At 37.9% G+C, this 16080-nt stretch overlaps 2 long non-coding RNA genes across 2 annotated transcripts in view; one reads left to right on the plus strand and one right to left on the minus strand.

Annotated features, from left to right (window-relative positions):
- LOC120308952 overlaps positions 1 to 16080 on the plus strand; it is a 46007-nt gene that overhangs the window by 26210 nt on the left and 3717 nt on the right. The gene's annotated exons all lie outside the window — the stretch shown is intronic.
- Positions 4187 to 16080, minus strand: part of LOC120308960 — a 33312-nt gene continuing 21418 nt past the window's right edge. Inside the window, exons 3-4 of the long non-coding RNA XR_005556970.1 lie at positions 10214 to 10410; positions 4187 to 4416 (exon numbers count right to left, since the gene is read on the minus strand). This is a non-coding gene — a long non-coding RNA (uncharacterized LOC120308960). The remainder of the gene's footprint in view (positions 4417 to 10213; positions 10411 to 16080) is intronic.

Genomic DNA, 16080 nt, shown 5'->3' on the forward strand with positions numbered 1-16080 from the left:
TAAAGAAAAGAAGAAAGAGGGGAGACATGATAGCAATGTTCCAGTATCTGAGGGGCTGCCACAAGGCAGAGGGGGCCAGGTTCTTCACCAAAGCACCAGAGGGCAGGACAAAAAACAATGGTTGGAAACTGATCAAAGAGAGAAGCAACCTGGAATTAAGGAGAAACTTCCTGACAGTGAGGACAATTAACCAGTGGAATAGCTTGTCCGTAGAAATCATGGGGACTCCATCACTGGAGATTTTTAAAAAGAGGCTAGACAGTCACTTGTCTGAGATGGTATAGGTTCTCCTGCTTGAGCAGGGGGCTGGACTAGAAGACCTCCAAGATTCCTTCCAGCTCTATTCTATTCTGTATTTAAAACATGCCCTCAAAAATTTCACTCTAAGATTCAGTTTAGATCATTCATTAGTGAAGCTTGGTCCCTTCAGTTTAGTATCACCTTTTCAGCTTTTCAGGGACAAGTTTCAGAAAAGTGGATTCACTTCATAGTCAGTTTATATTTTTCTTGTATCTTTGGGGTTCTTTTTGAAATCCCTGATGGTCTTTCTCCTGTACAAGGTTTCTGGGAATGAGTAAAACCTCTGTTAGTTTTAAGAAGCCAGGTTTAAAAACAAACAAATAAACAAAAAAGACAGCCCTTGATAGGATTTATACTGGTTTATCATAAAATGAAAGAAAATATTCTAAATATGCGGAAATCATGCATCTTCATCACCAGCTAGGTGGAACAATCCAAATCTACAGGTGATCATTTGTGATTGACCCACATCAATGGGCAGTTATATTTAATCAGGACAAGAGGACCTAAATTGCAGCTTGTGTATAGAAGTATTTTATGGCAGGACCTGAAGTCTAAGTATGGAGCTGTCTGTGGCTGTTTTTTGTCATGGATGGATCTGTAGATAGATAGATAGATAGATAGATAGATAGATAGATAGATAGATAGATAGATAGATAGATAGATAGTAGTTGACTAGATAGATAGGTAGACAGACAGACAATAGAGAGAGAAAAAGAGAGAAAGATAACCCATTTAACTTTTTTTTACATAAAAGTAACTGAAAAACAGCTTACCTTTGGGTACGGTAAGCCTTAAGTTACGTACAAACATAACCAGAAGGATGAGAAAAAGCATTTCCCAAGAATTCACAAAATATGAGAAGAATAACTTCTGAAAAAGTACATGTTACAAGTATAATTTATAAAGGGTTGTTCTGCTAAATTATGCAAGGTAAGGGAGAAATCTAAAATACAGTTATTGCAGTGTATTCATACTGAGATCTTGAATCTTCATTAAGCAAAATAACCTATTTAATTCATGAAGCTCCTACTGCATCAGCAAGTACCACAACAGTGCAAGGATCACTGTGGTATATATGCACTCAAAGCTGATCAAAGCAATTGCTACATATAGTAAATTATTAAGAATGTTTTTGATTATTAAATATGATAGGAAATAGCACTGCATGGATGAGTGATTACCAAATTTCTTTTAACACGTATAGAATGCTTTTCCTAAGAAATTTATATTTGCATAAAAGAACTTATCCATGCATCCCGTTTCTACCTGAAATCATCATCCCACATAGATCTACCTCAGTAAAGATATTTCCCATGCAACTTCCACCATGTCAGTGTGTAAGTTTTTCTTTCTAGAAATGATAACAGCATAGCATTCTAAGCACTAAACTCATTACAGACTCCAGAACACATATTAAAACAACATTGTAGATGGATATGATGAGAAAAATCCTTCAAAATTTTAAGAATTAAATTTTCCCCTCCATTTTTACTGAAAAATTCTTTACATAACTCACATTCTGTTCACTGATTTTACATAATTCTAATTGCACAAATTAATCATCAGAAAACTTGTGTGTGCGTGTATGTGCATGTATGTATGTATGTGTATGTTTACATAGCAACTGATGCACAGTAAGAATTATATTATAAAAATGGAGGAGTTGCTCAATTTCCTCTGATAAAAGTGTTTGGTAAGATGTTACAAACTTCAAACCACTTCTATTCGTACCATTTCTTTTCTTTCATTTTTTCCCCTTCCCTCAGATTAAATTTTAAATTGATTTGCTGATGCCAGACCATTCATGTCTTTCAATATGTCATCACAGGTAATGAACCATGCCACAGATACATTTATAAAGCTCGATTAGCTTCCTCCATCAGGAAAAGAATGGGTTGCTTTCATTTTGAAAACTTGCTCTGAAATTGTAAAATTCAGAAGAAGGGTAAAACATAAAAGCTACCCCCCCCCAAAAAAAGTTGTGAGTTTCTTGTGTTCTGTGAGCCTGGCTGTTTTATGAAAGACCAACAAGAGCCCATCAGTTTGACCCCAGGCTATATATGTTCTTTTCTGAAAGTGTTGCTGGCTGAAATAAAGGCCAATATGGACAGTAAAGAATCACAAGAGCAAAATTAAGGTTACAGGGGAATTAGAAACCCTTACTCCTTAGAAACTGAGTATTTCCTTAGCTGGTGTGATGATAAAAGTTTCTGATCTAACTCCACAGACATTTTCTCCATTTAGCTATTTGGGTCATACATTGCACTAAGACATCATTGTTTGAGGCTTAACACATTGTGTGAATCCAATAAATGCAGTTTGTAAACCATGGATTGCAAGTTCATATGAACCCAGCCAACTGTGGTTTAGTCAACAAACCACAATGAAACCATAGCTTGGAGAAAGACATTGATTCGATTAATGTCATAGTATTAGTATGGTACATTGTTCAGTTGTGATATTTGAGGTGCTAATGTACTCTTCTCCAGATTACATTATTATTACTCTCCAGTTGTTTTGGATTTCAACTCTGGGTTGGATATTACTTGGCCAGAATCCAGTGGGGTGGATAAAGCTAAATCTTGGAATGTTTTCTGGGATTCTTTGAGCTCACTGTAGTTGAGGAAATTGATAGGCTACGCTGCAGCACTATCATATATAATCATGGATAAGCTGAAAACTTGGGTGCTCCTCCCCAAAAATTGGGTTTTGCTTATTTGTGAATGGACTTATCCACAAGTATATTCAGTACAGTTCTTCTACTTTGGCTCATCTAGGTAGTTAGATAGGATGTGTAATTGCTGGATCCAGAAAGTTGTCGATGTCTCTCTGAGGGAGAAGTAATGCCAGGAGATGATTGACCACTACCTCTTGAAAAAAATCTTACTTAAATCCAACAAGTTCTTGATAATTTCTACCCTGTCTCCAGCCTGGTCCTTTTAGAGCATGGGTTCTCAACCTTGGCAACTTTAAGACTTGTGGACTTCAACTCCCAGAATCCAGCTTTGCTGGCTGAGGGATTCTGGGAGTTGAAGTCCACAAGTCTTAAAGTTGCCAAGGTTGAGGACCCCTGTTTTAGAGGAAGTTGTTGAAAAAATAGTGGTGATTCAACTACAGAAACATACTGCATTACTGTATCCATGCCAGTCAGGACTCCTACATAGTCTTGGAATAGAAACAACATAGGTTGTTCTGGTCCAGAACATCTGTCAGTATCTGGATTTCTCCCCCTTTATCCGAAGTTGAGATAATATGGATAAAGCAACAGGTCTTCTCTGTGGTGGCCCCACAATTTGGAATTCCAAACCCCCATAGATTCATAAAGTTCATTCCTTCATGGCATTTAAAAGAATATTGAAGACAGTTTATTTCACTGAGACTTCAACTTTATAATTCAGTGTTATTGCAGTCCCCCCTAAGGGAAGGACGACTTTTTGTTATAGGTTTTAATATGTTGTAACTCATCCAGACTATTTTGATTTGGGTGGACTATAAAGTAGTGTTAAATATAAAGTTGCAGATCACCCTGTCTGGATGCGCATGTCAACGCTGCTAACATTGATGTTCCCGCTCTGACAACTGATGGAAAATGCAGCTATTTTCTCTTCTCCTTTAACATGCTTTCTTGCTCTTAGAAATTAGGTGAAGTGGGGGGGGGGTGTTGGGATGAGAGCTCAGTTAGCCATAATAATAATGCTGCTGTGGGAACCCAAAGACAAGCTGATAACGTTTTGGCGGGATGAGAAGATGAGGACAAAGCCCACGCTTTAAGCTAATTGGGGAATGTGCTTTATGACACTTTATTGGGGGTGGGAATTGCACTTTGCTACTTTGTATCGGGGGGGGGGAAGGGAATTTAGTTTTGGGTTCAGCTATGTAGTGCTGATACTTTGTTTCCTGAATAAAATGTTCTTTCAGGAAGAATTTTTCCTTGAAGTTCTTTTGATGGGTTTCATCTATCAGAACCATGACAACGCATTTAGAAGATGCCTGTATAACAGAACTTCAGCACAAAGTATAAAACCTTTGCCTCACGTTTGTTGATCCATCCACAGCCAGTCTCTTGATAGGTGAGAGCCACATGACTGGCTAATGTTATTCCTGTTCTCAAACCTGGAAAAATAAGAAACTAATGAATTCAGATCAGTCAGTCTGAAATTAATACCTAGGAAGATTCCAATGCCATAAAGCAAGATTCTTCTTACCAGAAGTCAGCACAGATTTGTCAAAAACTTGTCAGACTAATTTTATTTCATGTTTTCCATCAGATAACTTCTTGTATAAATTTTGGAAATTCTGCAGTCATAATATACTATACATGTAATAAATGTAATTATGTTTTCATCCTATTTAACAAAGATAAATACAAAGTTTACTTAGGAAAAAAATCAAATGCATAGGCATAAGGTGAGAAATCCAATGCACAGGAATAAGGTGGGAGATAGCTGACTGCTAACAGCATGCGTGAGAAGAATCTTAGATCTTACTTGATCACAAGCTGAACATGAGTCAGCAGCATGACATAGCTGCTAAAAAGGCAAATGCATTTTTAGGCTACATTATTAGAAGCATAGTTTCCAAATGATGAAAAATAAACTAGATAGGATGTTTTTTTTAAGAATGTGAAGGGAAAGAGATCAGGGATTTAAGCTGCTTCCAAGAATTTTGTCCAACACAATATTAATCTCTCTAACTAAGAAGAAACCATCCATGGACATGCACAAAGTAATGTTCCTTCAAATTCATTACTTAAGCATAGAAAAGATTAACTAGTTAAGGTTTCAAGAGATAAATGCAATGTTAAATTATATTCCAAAAATGTGGAACTTGTCTATGCAAGAAGATTTTGGGGTATATTGTGTTTGGGCAAAAAAAAAAAAAAAAGTGATTTTGATATCCTTGAAAAGATGTGGGTCTACTGAATTTTAAGGTTGGGTTTAATGATATATGACCATTCTTAGCCTTCTGTCTATTATTACTTATGGATCAGGTTTAATTCATCAAACAGCATATTGATTAATTGCTTATGTGACATCAAATTATTTTCAACTCCTAGTGAACACATTGATTTCTTTTCCCCATTACTGTCTCTGACTAGGTCTTTCAGCTTTCTAACAGTGCACTCATTGCCAGGGTGAGTCCATTCACCTTACTTCTAGTCATATTCTTCCTCTTTTTCCTTCCACCTTTCCCAGCATTTGAGTCTCTTCCCAAGAGCTAGATCCGTGCATAATGTGTCTCAAGCAGGATAATTTGGGCTTGATCATTTGCCTCAAGGAAGAACTCTGGAATGATTTGTTTGATGATTCATTGGTTTGTTTCCTTTGCTGTCCACAGTATTCTCAGGAGTCTTCTATGCCAAAGTTCAAAAGAGTCAATATCCTGCTTCTTCAATGATCAACTTTCACTTCCATAGAGTGTTACAGGGAATACCCTATACAGGGAGTTCTGGTTAATGATGGTGATTGGGACCAGAATTTCTGGAATTTCTGCATCAAGTGATGTAGTCATAAAGTGAATATATTGCTTAGCAATGCCAATCCTGGCAGTCCCTGTTGCCATTATTAAGTGAGGTTTGTAGGACATTAAGCATGCATCTCCTCACATCTAGTGTAGTTAGAGTCTGGCTAGTAGAGAAAAGAAGGACTAGAGGTGACATGTTAGCAATAGTCCAGTATTTGAGGGGCTGCCACAAAGAAGAGGAGATCAACTTATTTTCTAATGCACCAGAAGGCAAGGCAAGAAACCATGGATGGAAACTAATCAAGGAGAGATGCATCCTGGAATTAAGGAGAAACTTCCTAACAGTGAGGACAATTAACCAGTAGAACAGCTTGCCTTCAGAAATCGTGGGTGCTCCATCACTGGAGGTTTTTAAGAAGAGTCTAAACAGTTACTTGTCTGCAATGGTATAGACAAGGTCTCCTGCTTGAGCAGGGGGCTGGACTAGAAGACCTTGAAGCTTCCTTTCAACTCTATTCTGATTACATTATTACCTGCCTGCTGGCTTCCAACAACCAAAGTAAGTGGAAAGCTGGCAGGAGGCTGCAAGTCCCAGTTAGCTTGTACTGTAAGTAAGGAGGCAGACAGATAAGTGGTTGCTGCAAATTGGGGAAGGGTGGACGGGGGTGTGGAAAGAGCTGATGTGTGAAATCTGAGTGCAGTAGGGCTTAGGATGGCTGCTGCTGGATGGGGGGGCATATGAGGATATAGTATGAGAGGCTGGTATGGCCCAAGTGTGTTAGGGTGGGGGTGGTTGCTGCAGGGTGCAGAAGGGCCCATGAGGGGCTGGTGTGGCATAATGCAAGTGCAACAGGGCTTGGAGTGGCTGATGCTGGGTGAGGCAGGGCACACAAAGGTGTACAAGTTGCCACTGTGGCACAAGTGCATGGGGGTGGGGGTGACTGCTGAGGAAGTCTTACCAGAGCCATTTGTAACCTTCCCTGTCAGCTTCTCCATTGATTTTGCTTGTGGGAAGCAGGGAAGAAAGATTGAAAATGACATTCATGTGACTCTGGGATGCCACAACTGTTATAAATGTGAGTTGGTTGCTTAGTGCCCAGATCATGGTTATGGCCAGAACTTCGAGGATGGGTCATAAACAGTGGTGGGATTCAGCCAGTTCGCACCAGTTTGGCAGAACCAATAGCTAATTTTTTGTGGCCCAGGCCCAGAACAGACTTTCGGAAGCGGCTTCCACACAGAGAACCGGTTGTTCACATGTTTGAATCCCACCACTGGTCATAAGTACCATTCATTCAGTGCCATCATAACTTTGAACGATCACTGAATGAGTGGTTCTAAATAGGACCACCTGCATTAGCATTATTTTGAAACTATATAAAATTAAGTTTCTTTTTCTTCCCCTTTTATCTTTGCTATTTTCTCTTTCCCTTACTTTTGCTGTTTGTGTATTTAAGGTTTGTTTCATACTTTTTATATTTTGAATGAAATAAAATTTCTTTGAAAATATATTAAAACTTAAAATGTTGCTGAAAAAAACCCTCCCAAACTAAAAAAAAAAAAGATCCAGGCTTGCTTTCTATTATTCCAATCTGCAAACTAATTAAGTTACAGGAAGGCAGATTCAGACTGAATAGAGGGAAAACTTTTTAACAGTGAAAGTGGTTCAGCATGGGTGGGAATGGGCAGGAGTGATGGCTGGATTCCCTTCACTGGGTGAATGGAAGTGGAGGCTGAATAGCCTTCTGTGGGAGAATTCTTCCATTGGGATTCCAACCATGAGTGGAGGCATGAATTAATAGTCTAAACTGCCTCTTCAACTTCTTTAAACCCATGACATATGATAGTAATGGAGTCTGTCCTTAAGACCATATGCCATTAATGTCAACCACAGGAAATCAGAAGTCCAGGCAATTCAGATGAATATATAGGTTTTTACATGTGAACATTCTCCACAAGAATCTGAACTACTGATGGTCAAAGCAAATTGGTGGTAGATAAACATCAACGGATTTCAAGGTGGGTTGGACTTAAGATCTGTGTGAAGGGATTCAAGACTGATGACACATTTGACCCGTCCCTCAGGCTCGGCCTGGTCATATCCTACCTGGTCATAAAATGGGCCAGTCACGTGACTAACATGATTTTACAACCTTTTTGCAGCAGCCATTAAGTGAACCACCATGGTCATTAAGCTCATTACGAGCTTTTTTATCGAAAAATCAGAAGTGCCACTTTTATCGTAAAACACAGTCACCATTTAAAGCCACTTTTCTTTCTTCCAACACAAACTAAAATAAAATGCACTGAACATCTAAACTGCTATTTTAAAATTAAAGAAGCTATTTAGGTACTATAGAAGTTTCATAATAGGAAACAAGTAAAGTGTGGAATTGCGACAAAGAAGAATTAAAACCTTCAGGGCTACAAATAGGATGCGTTGAAAAATGTCACATGGGAGATTCATTGCCCATAAGACCTGTGATGAGAATAAGTGCCCCATTTCCAAAACCCTTTGTGAGACACCTATTTTGTAGACCATTCAGGCAAACCAAATCATTTCCTGGAATGTAGCTCCTGAAGTTAAGGAGGATTTTTTTACAAGCTATGATATAAAATTATGCCGAAGGCCACTAGTCATATAATTGGGTCTCATAGAGATGCATTGCTTGATAAAGAGAATACTGTTTCATGCATATCTACTTTTGCTGTCCCCTTAGCAACATAAATTATTCAGGAAAATTTCCCAGAGAAACCAGATAAATCTATTTATTTTTAAACTGCCTTTCTCTCTAAGAAATATCCTGAAATAGTACATTTATTATTTTTTTATAAACTGTCTGAACCATCTAATCCTAAATGAAAATAATTACTAGTATTTGAACAATGTCTCCATTAAACATCTCTTACATGTTACTTTTGTGTGTTACTTCCACACTGATCTTTGCCTCCTGTATCTACTGTTTTCCCTTTCTTTTCAGCTTCTGGCTTCAGTCCTTTGGTTTCATGACATACCTTGTAATTTGTGAAAGTAACTACAGGTATTCCTCACTTAAAAACTGCCCTGTTTAGCAACCATTCAAAATTGTAACAGCGCTGTCAGCCCTCCCAGATATACCAGACACAGCACCTCACTAGATGAACTAATTCTACTTTATTGTAAGGCAACATTAACAAAATCTTGCAGGTTTGAAAGTACAAACTTCCTGCCACCACTTTCAACTGCCTAATCCAGGGGTAGGCAACCTTGGCTCTTTTATGGCTTGTGGACTTCAGCATGGCTGGCTCAGGAATTCTGGGAGTTGAAATCCACGAGTCATAAAAGAGCCAAGGTTGACTACCTCTGGCCTAATCAATTAGGGCAAGTCACACGTTACATTACAAACACTGAGAAAGTATCTCGATGATTGGTTCCTCGCACTTTCAACCATCACAGCTAGTGGGCATTTACAGTCATAGTGTTCCTTGAACACTACAGTCATAGTGTTCCTTGATCATGTGATCACCATTTGCGAACCTCACAGCTGGCTTCCAACAGACAGAGTCAAAAGAGAAGCCAGGATGAAATTGCAAATCAAAGTCAGATGATACCTTGCTTAATGACCGTATCACTTAGTAACAGAGTTGCTGATCCCAATTGTGACCGTTAAGTGAGGACTATCTGTAACTAATTCCATCAACTTCATCCAGCATTCTGCAAAGATTTTAACTTTTATTATGGGCTGGGTGGTATCATAATACGATAATCTTGATGAAGAAATGCACAAATCATTGAACTAAATTAAGGAACAACTCAGTTCTGGAAAAGAAGGAGGTGAGAGAAAGAAACTCAAAATAACTTTACCTTGCTTCTGTTTGGTATAAGAGTGGGTAGATTCTGGCAGGCTTTAAGATTCTATTATTATACCCTATACTCTGTCATTCCTGAAAACCTTGCTCTGTTCTCTGATCTGAACTACCTTGAAGGGCTGGCATGTGTTAAGTGTAGGTGGCAATGTTTTAATAATTGTGTAATCCTTAACTCTTTGATTTTACATTGTCAATGGTCTTCTAAATTAGTCTTCCCCAGTCTGGCTCCTTCTAGCTGCAGTTTCATCATAATTCCCAGCCATCGTGCCCGCTCATGCTGGCTAGAAATATTGGGACTTGTAAACCAGTGTATCTGGAAGGTGCCAGGCTGAGGAAAATTGTTGTAGACAATTGACTGTGGATGTTTGTGTGTCAAGGGAAACAATGGTCATTATTACCATTCTCAGTACATTGTTTTTATTGCAGTGCAGGAATATGTATTGTGATTGATTAACCAATCATGAAGCAATTAATGGTCTAATAAAATATCTGCATTGACTGCCAGCCTTATTTCCCATCCAGGACATTTTAGGAAACAAAATTAATGCTCTATTCATGTGGTTTTATCTGTACTACAGCAGAAGTGGGCAGAACTCACTTTTCATAAGAACCTCCATGTTCCAAGTATTTGGGTGCAAAATGGCAGCTCAGGCAGGCAGGCACAGAAGAACAAAATATCTCAGTTTGAGGCTGAATTTCAGAATTCATTTCCAGCACCAGAGCCAAAGATCATGCATCTGTCCTTTTGCCAAAACTTCTATTTGGATATTGTCCATATTTTTCTTTCTTCAGCAGCTAATTAGGAAGAGGAAAAGGTATGTTTTACTGTCATTATCATTCAGCTATTATTACTCAGAACCTTTTAATGATCTGTCATAAACCATTCATGGAACTACTGGAGGATCCCAATTTATTTTCTACCCTGTAATTTATATTCTTTCAGGGCTTCCTAACTCTGCCTGTACCATCATAGACACCTTCCTTGCAATGACACCAAGGGAAAATTATACAAAAATGGATAAGTTGTTAATAGGCGGTAGAAATGTTCCATGCTGGAAGTCTGCCTAATTTGGATCCTATCACCTAACTATTTCAGTTTGTTATTCCTTTCTCCATATCATCTAAAACTGTTATAAGATACAATGTTATCATTGTTCATTTTATTATTGCAAAATGTCTTGTCTTTCCTTCAACTGGGTTAAGAACTGTCCTTGACTTCCCATCCCTCCTTTTGGTCTTATAAGGATTTTGTCCAAAGTCAGAGCAATGGTCAAGTAGCAGATATCATGAGAGAAATCTAATATTTTGAGTTCTAGGTTGACATGTAACTGCTCATCCATGCTAGTTTTCATTCAATTAGCATGTTTAGAAGCTTCAAGGATTCTCCGGATATATTGTCTTATAGTTCTTAATAAAAGATCTTCTGGATTTTTGATTAGAAGAGAATGTTGAAGGGAGACTTCATATATCATAGCTTAGTATCATATGCTTCCATTCCTTTGATTAAATGGAATTTATATGTTTTACAAATAGAGCAATTGCAAGCCATATAATTGCAAAATTGTGAATCTGATCATTTTAAAAACAAGATTTATATCGTTTTCTATAGTACATCTCATACTTTCAGTGTGGAAATTTACCAGTTGGGTCTATCTAAGGGCAATGAATGTATTGTCATTTTTCAGCAAAACTTGGATTTCCCATATTGATGACTACTTAGCGAATTACCTTTTTCTGAATGTATATACTGTATGCCTTACACAATATCATATCTTTGTGTTACACACAAAGACTTGCACAGGAAGTCTCTCTCTGCTCCGTAAAGATCTCCGATGGCTAGAGCTTCCTCCCATACCGCTGACCTGTCAGACTTGTCCACGTGAACTTTCGGTTGAGTCCCAGTTGAAGTTGACACAAGTTTGGAAGAGTACAAAAGTAAAATTATCACTACTTATAGCACTGTTGTCTTCATTCCTGTAACTATTTGTAGAGAAGCGCCATTCATTCTACAAACTGTGAAGTAATTATTCTTAAATTTTGCACCCTCCTCTCCTCGTTCTGTCATTGCCTAAGTTTGCTGAAGTTTGGCTTGTTGTCAAGCTTAAATAACAGCTTTAGAATAAAGAATAAGAATAACTGAGCAGCATTAGAAAGGCTACAGATTTCTCACCTCTAGCCTATATAATTATTTGACAATAGTGGTCTGATGGTCCTGCTTTGAACAGATTCTTTTCTTGTTCTTCTCACAATTGCCCAGTAAAATTTCAAGGTCTGATTCAATAATGCCCAAACATTGTTCTGTTGTTTTTCTTTCAGACAAAAATTCATCCACATAGAAAGCCAAGTGTTAGGAGCAGTGTTTAAAGCTAACATTTACGTGTAACCTACCCCCAGAGTTGTTTTGGACTTGGAGGCCTCTAAAACTATATTATGGCTGATTGGGATAGGCAGATGTTGCTTTTGATGATACTAAAGGTTTTTCCAGAGAATGTAAATGTTCCAAAAAAAAAGCTGCCTTTTGCAATTGACTGCTGGGGATTTTGTCAATGCTGATGGTGTTTAAGTGATGCTACAATCGTTTTGGAATTGCACTCAAAGGATCTATTACTATTGGTACTATTTTTGCTTTCTTTTGCCTTGGTCATTCTACTTCTGTTTGCTGTTCTTTGTATTTTATGATTTTCTCCTATTCCGCTGTCTCCAGATACTGCCATGTCCACTATCCAGACTGTTTTTGCCTTTCTTTTCAACAACTTTTAAATTTGGGTTGCTGTGTGGCAGGAGCTTGTCTGTTTCAATCTAAAGTCCCAGAGCATGTCATTTTCTATTACTTTGTCTATTTTGTGGTCCCACCAGTTCTTGCTTGCAGGCAACTGGTATTTCTTGCAGATATTCCAATGTACCATTGTTGCTACTTTGTCATGCCACTGTTTGTAATTAGTCTGTATGATCTTCTTGCAGCTATCTTCTCAATTCTGACTTTATGTGAATTGTTATGAAGGCTTGGACTCGTGCAGCCAGAATTAGTCCCTCTGCCTCTTTCTTCAGCTATCCTGCTCTTAGCCATTGTCAATTTTTGTTGTTATTTATTTTGCCTGCTAGGTATTTTGGTATACTGGCCATGTAATACTTTGCCTAGCTATGTTTCTTTTCTATTTTTCAATTAGTGTTTCTTATAGGCCAGTTTGGCCTATATTCAGTAAGCCTTCATGGTGTACTAGCTTTAATGCATCTTCTTCATGATCCTTCAATTATTCTTCCAGTTCTTTTCTTTTCTTTCTTCAACTGTATGGCGTACTTGCAAAATTCCATGCCCGCCTTACTTACCTCCTTGGTAAATGGCGCCTGTCAACATGATTGCACAGATGAAGGGTATGATTCATTGTCATTATTTTTCTGGTCTTCCTATCCAAGGCTTCCAGTTCTATTTGAGTTTAGTCCATTATTCCAGCTGTATATCTAATGACTGAAATTTCCCAGGTTTTCTTCTGCTGAGTTTGGACTTTAATATCTTTTTAAATCTATTCACTACTAACCTTCTTCTTGACTTCAGTGTCCTTGATATTGTAAGCCTGAAGGATGCTCAAGTATCATCTTCTTCCAGATTCTTGTTGTTATTTCCACAGGGCCATTTTACTTCTTATGTTTTCACTATTTTCCCCCTGTTGATGGTAAGGATGGTATATTTGTCTGGTCCAAACCCCACTGCAATATCTTGGCTGTATATACAGACTGTGCCGAACAATTATTCCATGTTAGGTGGTGTTTTTTCATATGGCTTCAGATCATCCAGGTAAAGGAGATGGGATAATCTAGCAGATGTTTTTGATGTTTGATGTCCATGGCCTGACTTGTTCAGTATTGCTGACAGAAGAATCAATGCAATGATAAAACATAATGGTGACAGTTTATCACCTACTGACCAGCAACTGTGTCTTCCATTGTGCCATTGATCTTTGCACAAAACTTCTGATGTTTCTATTGACTCTGTTATATCTAGGCATTTGATTATCTAGTCACAGGGCAGGAGTTTAAAGTCTTCTTGTAATCAACCTATGGCACATTCAACTTGGCCTTCCTTCTCTTGCAATTTTAGCTTCTTAGTCCTTTTTTTTAGTTTTTTTTAATCCTGCTTTTATTATTTTTATAAATAACTCAAGGCAGTGAATATACCTAATACTACTTCTTCCTCCTATTTTTTTTTTTTTTTTACAAGAACAGGGCTGTTAAGTGAGTTGGGATGAGAGAGAGAGACTGGCCCAAAGACACCCAGCCAAATATGAACTAGAATTCATAGTTTCCTGGTTTCTAGCCTGGTGTTTTTAACACTAGACATCACCAAAATAAGAGAGTTTTGTTTGGTAATCTTTGCTTCCAGTGACACTACTATTGACTCCTCCTGATTTGCCCCTACTGTCTGAGCTACTTCTGGCAAGGCTTTGATTTCTTTGCCCTGGCTAGACCTTTGCCACTCTTCCAATTCTGTTCCGTGAATATATTATTTCATAGCCTCTTTATGATTCTGAATGCTATTCTTTTCAGAACTGGTGCATTCTTTTCAAATATCCTCTTTTCACTGAACTTGATTTGTAATACAAATAATTATTTCTTTCTTTTCAGTCTTTTTATAGCTGCAACAGGCAAGCAACTTTTCTTCCAGCAGTCCTGCAGCTGTTGACCTTGAGTCCTATAGCCCATTTGTCACCAGATGTCGAAGAATTCCAACACCTAGTACAGTGCTTGTTAACTTGGGCAATGACTGATACAGTATGGGATTCTGTAAATTCTGTAAATTTTGTCTCACTATATTGTCTCTGAAGGGACACTATTCATCTGACTTCCCTGATGAGACCTGTTGAAACTCTGGCATAGCACTCATCTTCTTCAGAACATGCAGGCCTCACAACTTCATCAAGGTAGCACCTCACTGGGGATATTATTATCATGGTTGGTCACACAGTCAGCCAAATGTTTAAACGGGATTTGGCATTTTTATTCACATATCCCTAGGAAAAGGCAGATATTGCTTTTGATGGCATTAAGCTTTTGGTGTAAGCTGTTCCAAGAAAAGCTGCCTTCTGGAGGTGATTTTATCAATGCTGATGATGTTCAAATGATGCTCCAGATGTTTTGGAATTGCACCTACAGTAAGGCACCTATTATTATTGGTACTATCTTTGCTTTCTTTTGCCACAGTCATTCTATTTTTATTTGCAGATCTTTGTGTTTTGTGATTTTCTCCAGGTTATTCTGCTGTCTCCAGATACTGCATCATCCATTAGCCACACTTTTTTGACAGTCAAATGCTTTCTTGGACTCATTCAAGTTGGTCTTCCTTCTCTTTCTCATTCACTTTTCCAAAATCACCTTGTCCATTAGGAGCTGATTTTTTGTTCCTCAGCTGTTTGGGCAATTTTCTTTCCGCTCAGGTGGAAAAAGCTTGTTTTCAACTAAATGCTGTTGAACTGCATCAGCTACCACACCAGTTAGAAATCTGAAAGTTGTTGGTAAGCAGATAATTGGCCTGTAGTTGCCTATTGCTGCCCCATTTGTTAGAGCGTTCATTATTGGGTAGGTTTTCCAGATGTTAACCAATCTTCAATTTCAACTCCTGACACTGTGTTGTTAAACTGCTTGGCAATGAGTGTGTATAGACCAGTCAGATGTTTCAACCAAAAACCTTCCATTATTATTACAAGTTCTTTCATTTCAGCTTCTTTTTTATTCTTATCCATTTCCTTTATCCATGTTGCATTCTTGTTATATTTCTTTGGTTTTTCCTACAGTTATACCCAAAACTGCGCTATTTCTTATTTGTTATTTGTTGACTGGTTCAGTGCAGTCTCTCTATGAAAGGATTGGTAGAAACATTTTTTATTTGACTGAAATTGGAAATTCTGCTTATAATGTGCAGTTTGAGCTCCATATCTGCTGATCTTTTTAGCTATAGTTGTCATTTGCTGATTTATTATTTCCAATGCTTCCTTGATCATCTTTGTTTCTAGGTAATATTTTTGATCAGGTATTCTTTAGTATTCTCGTTCTTTAACTTTTCATTCATCTGTTCTAGCTTGCTTGCATCTGATTTTAGCATGCTGGTTTTATTTTCTAACCTGATCTTCCATTTTGGCTCCCCCCCCTCATTTGTTGATTTTGCGTCCAAGGTATTGAGTTATAACTGCAGCCATGCTGTACATTAGTATGTCTGTTTCTTGCAGTGAGCTAGTACTAATATTTGATACTATAGTACTGACACCTTTTAATACTTGTGCTAGCTGTTTCTTTGTTACAACATATAACACATGCAAACGTATTCTGTTATTTTTGTGCTGTTCTAAATGCTTAGTAATTCTATATTTTAATTCTTCTTGCTTTTTTGTTAGAGGACTTTGTTAGAGAAGCCAAAAAAGAAGGTGCCTCGTTTAGGAATGAAAACAATTCAATAGCTGTGGTGGTTTCCTCTAC

This window comes from Crotalus tigris, unplaced genomic scaffold (genome assembly GCF_016545835.1).
Source record: "Crotalus tigris isolate CLP2741 ecotype Arizona unplaced genomic scaffold, ASM1654583v1 scf7180000017551.9496454, whole genome shotgun sequence".
In the NCBI taxonomy this organism is placed as follows: Eukaryota; Metazoa; Chordata; class Lepidosauria; order Squamata; family Viperidae; genus Crotalus; species Crotalus tigris.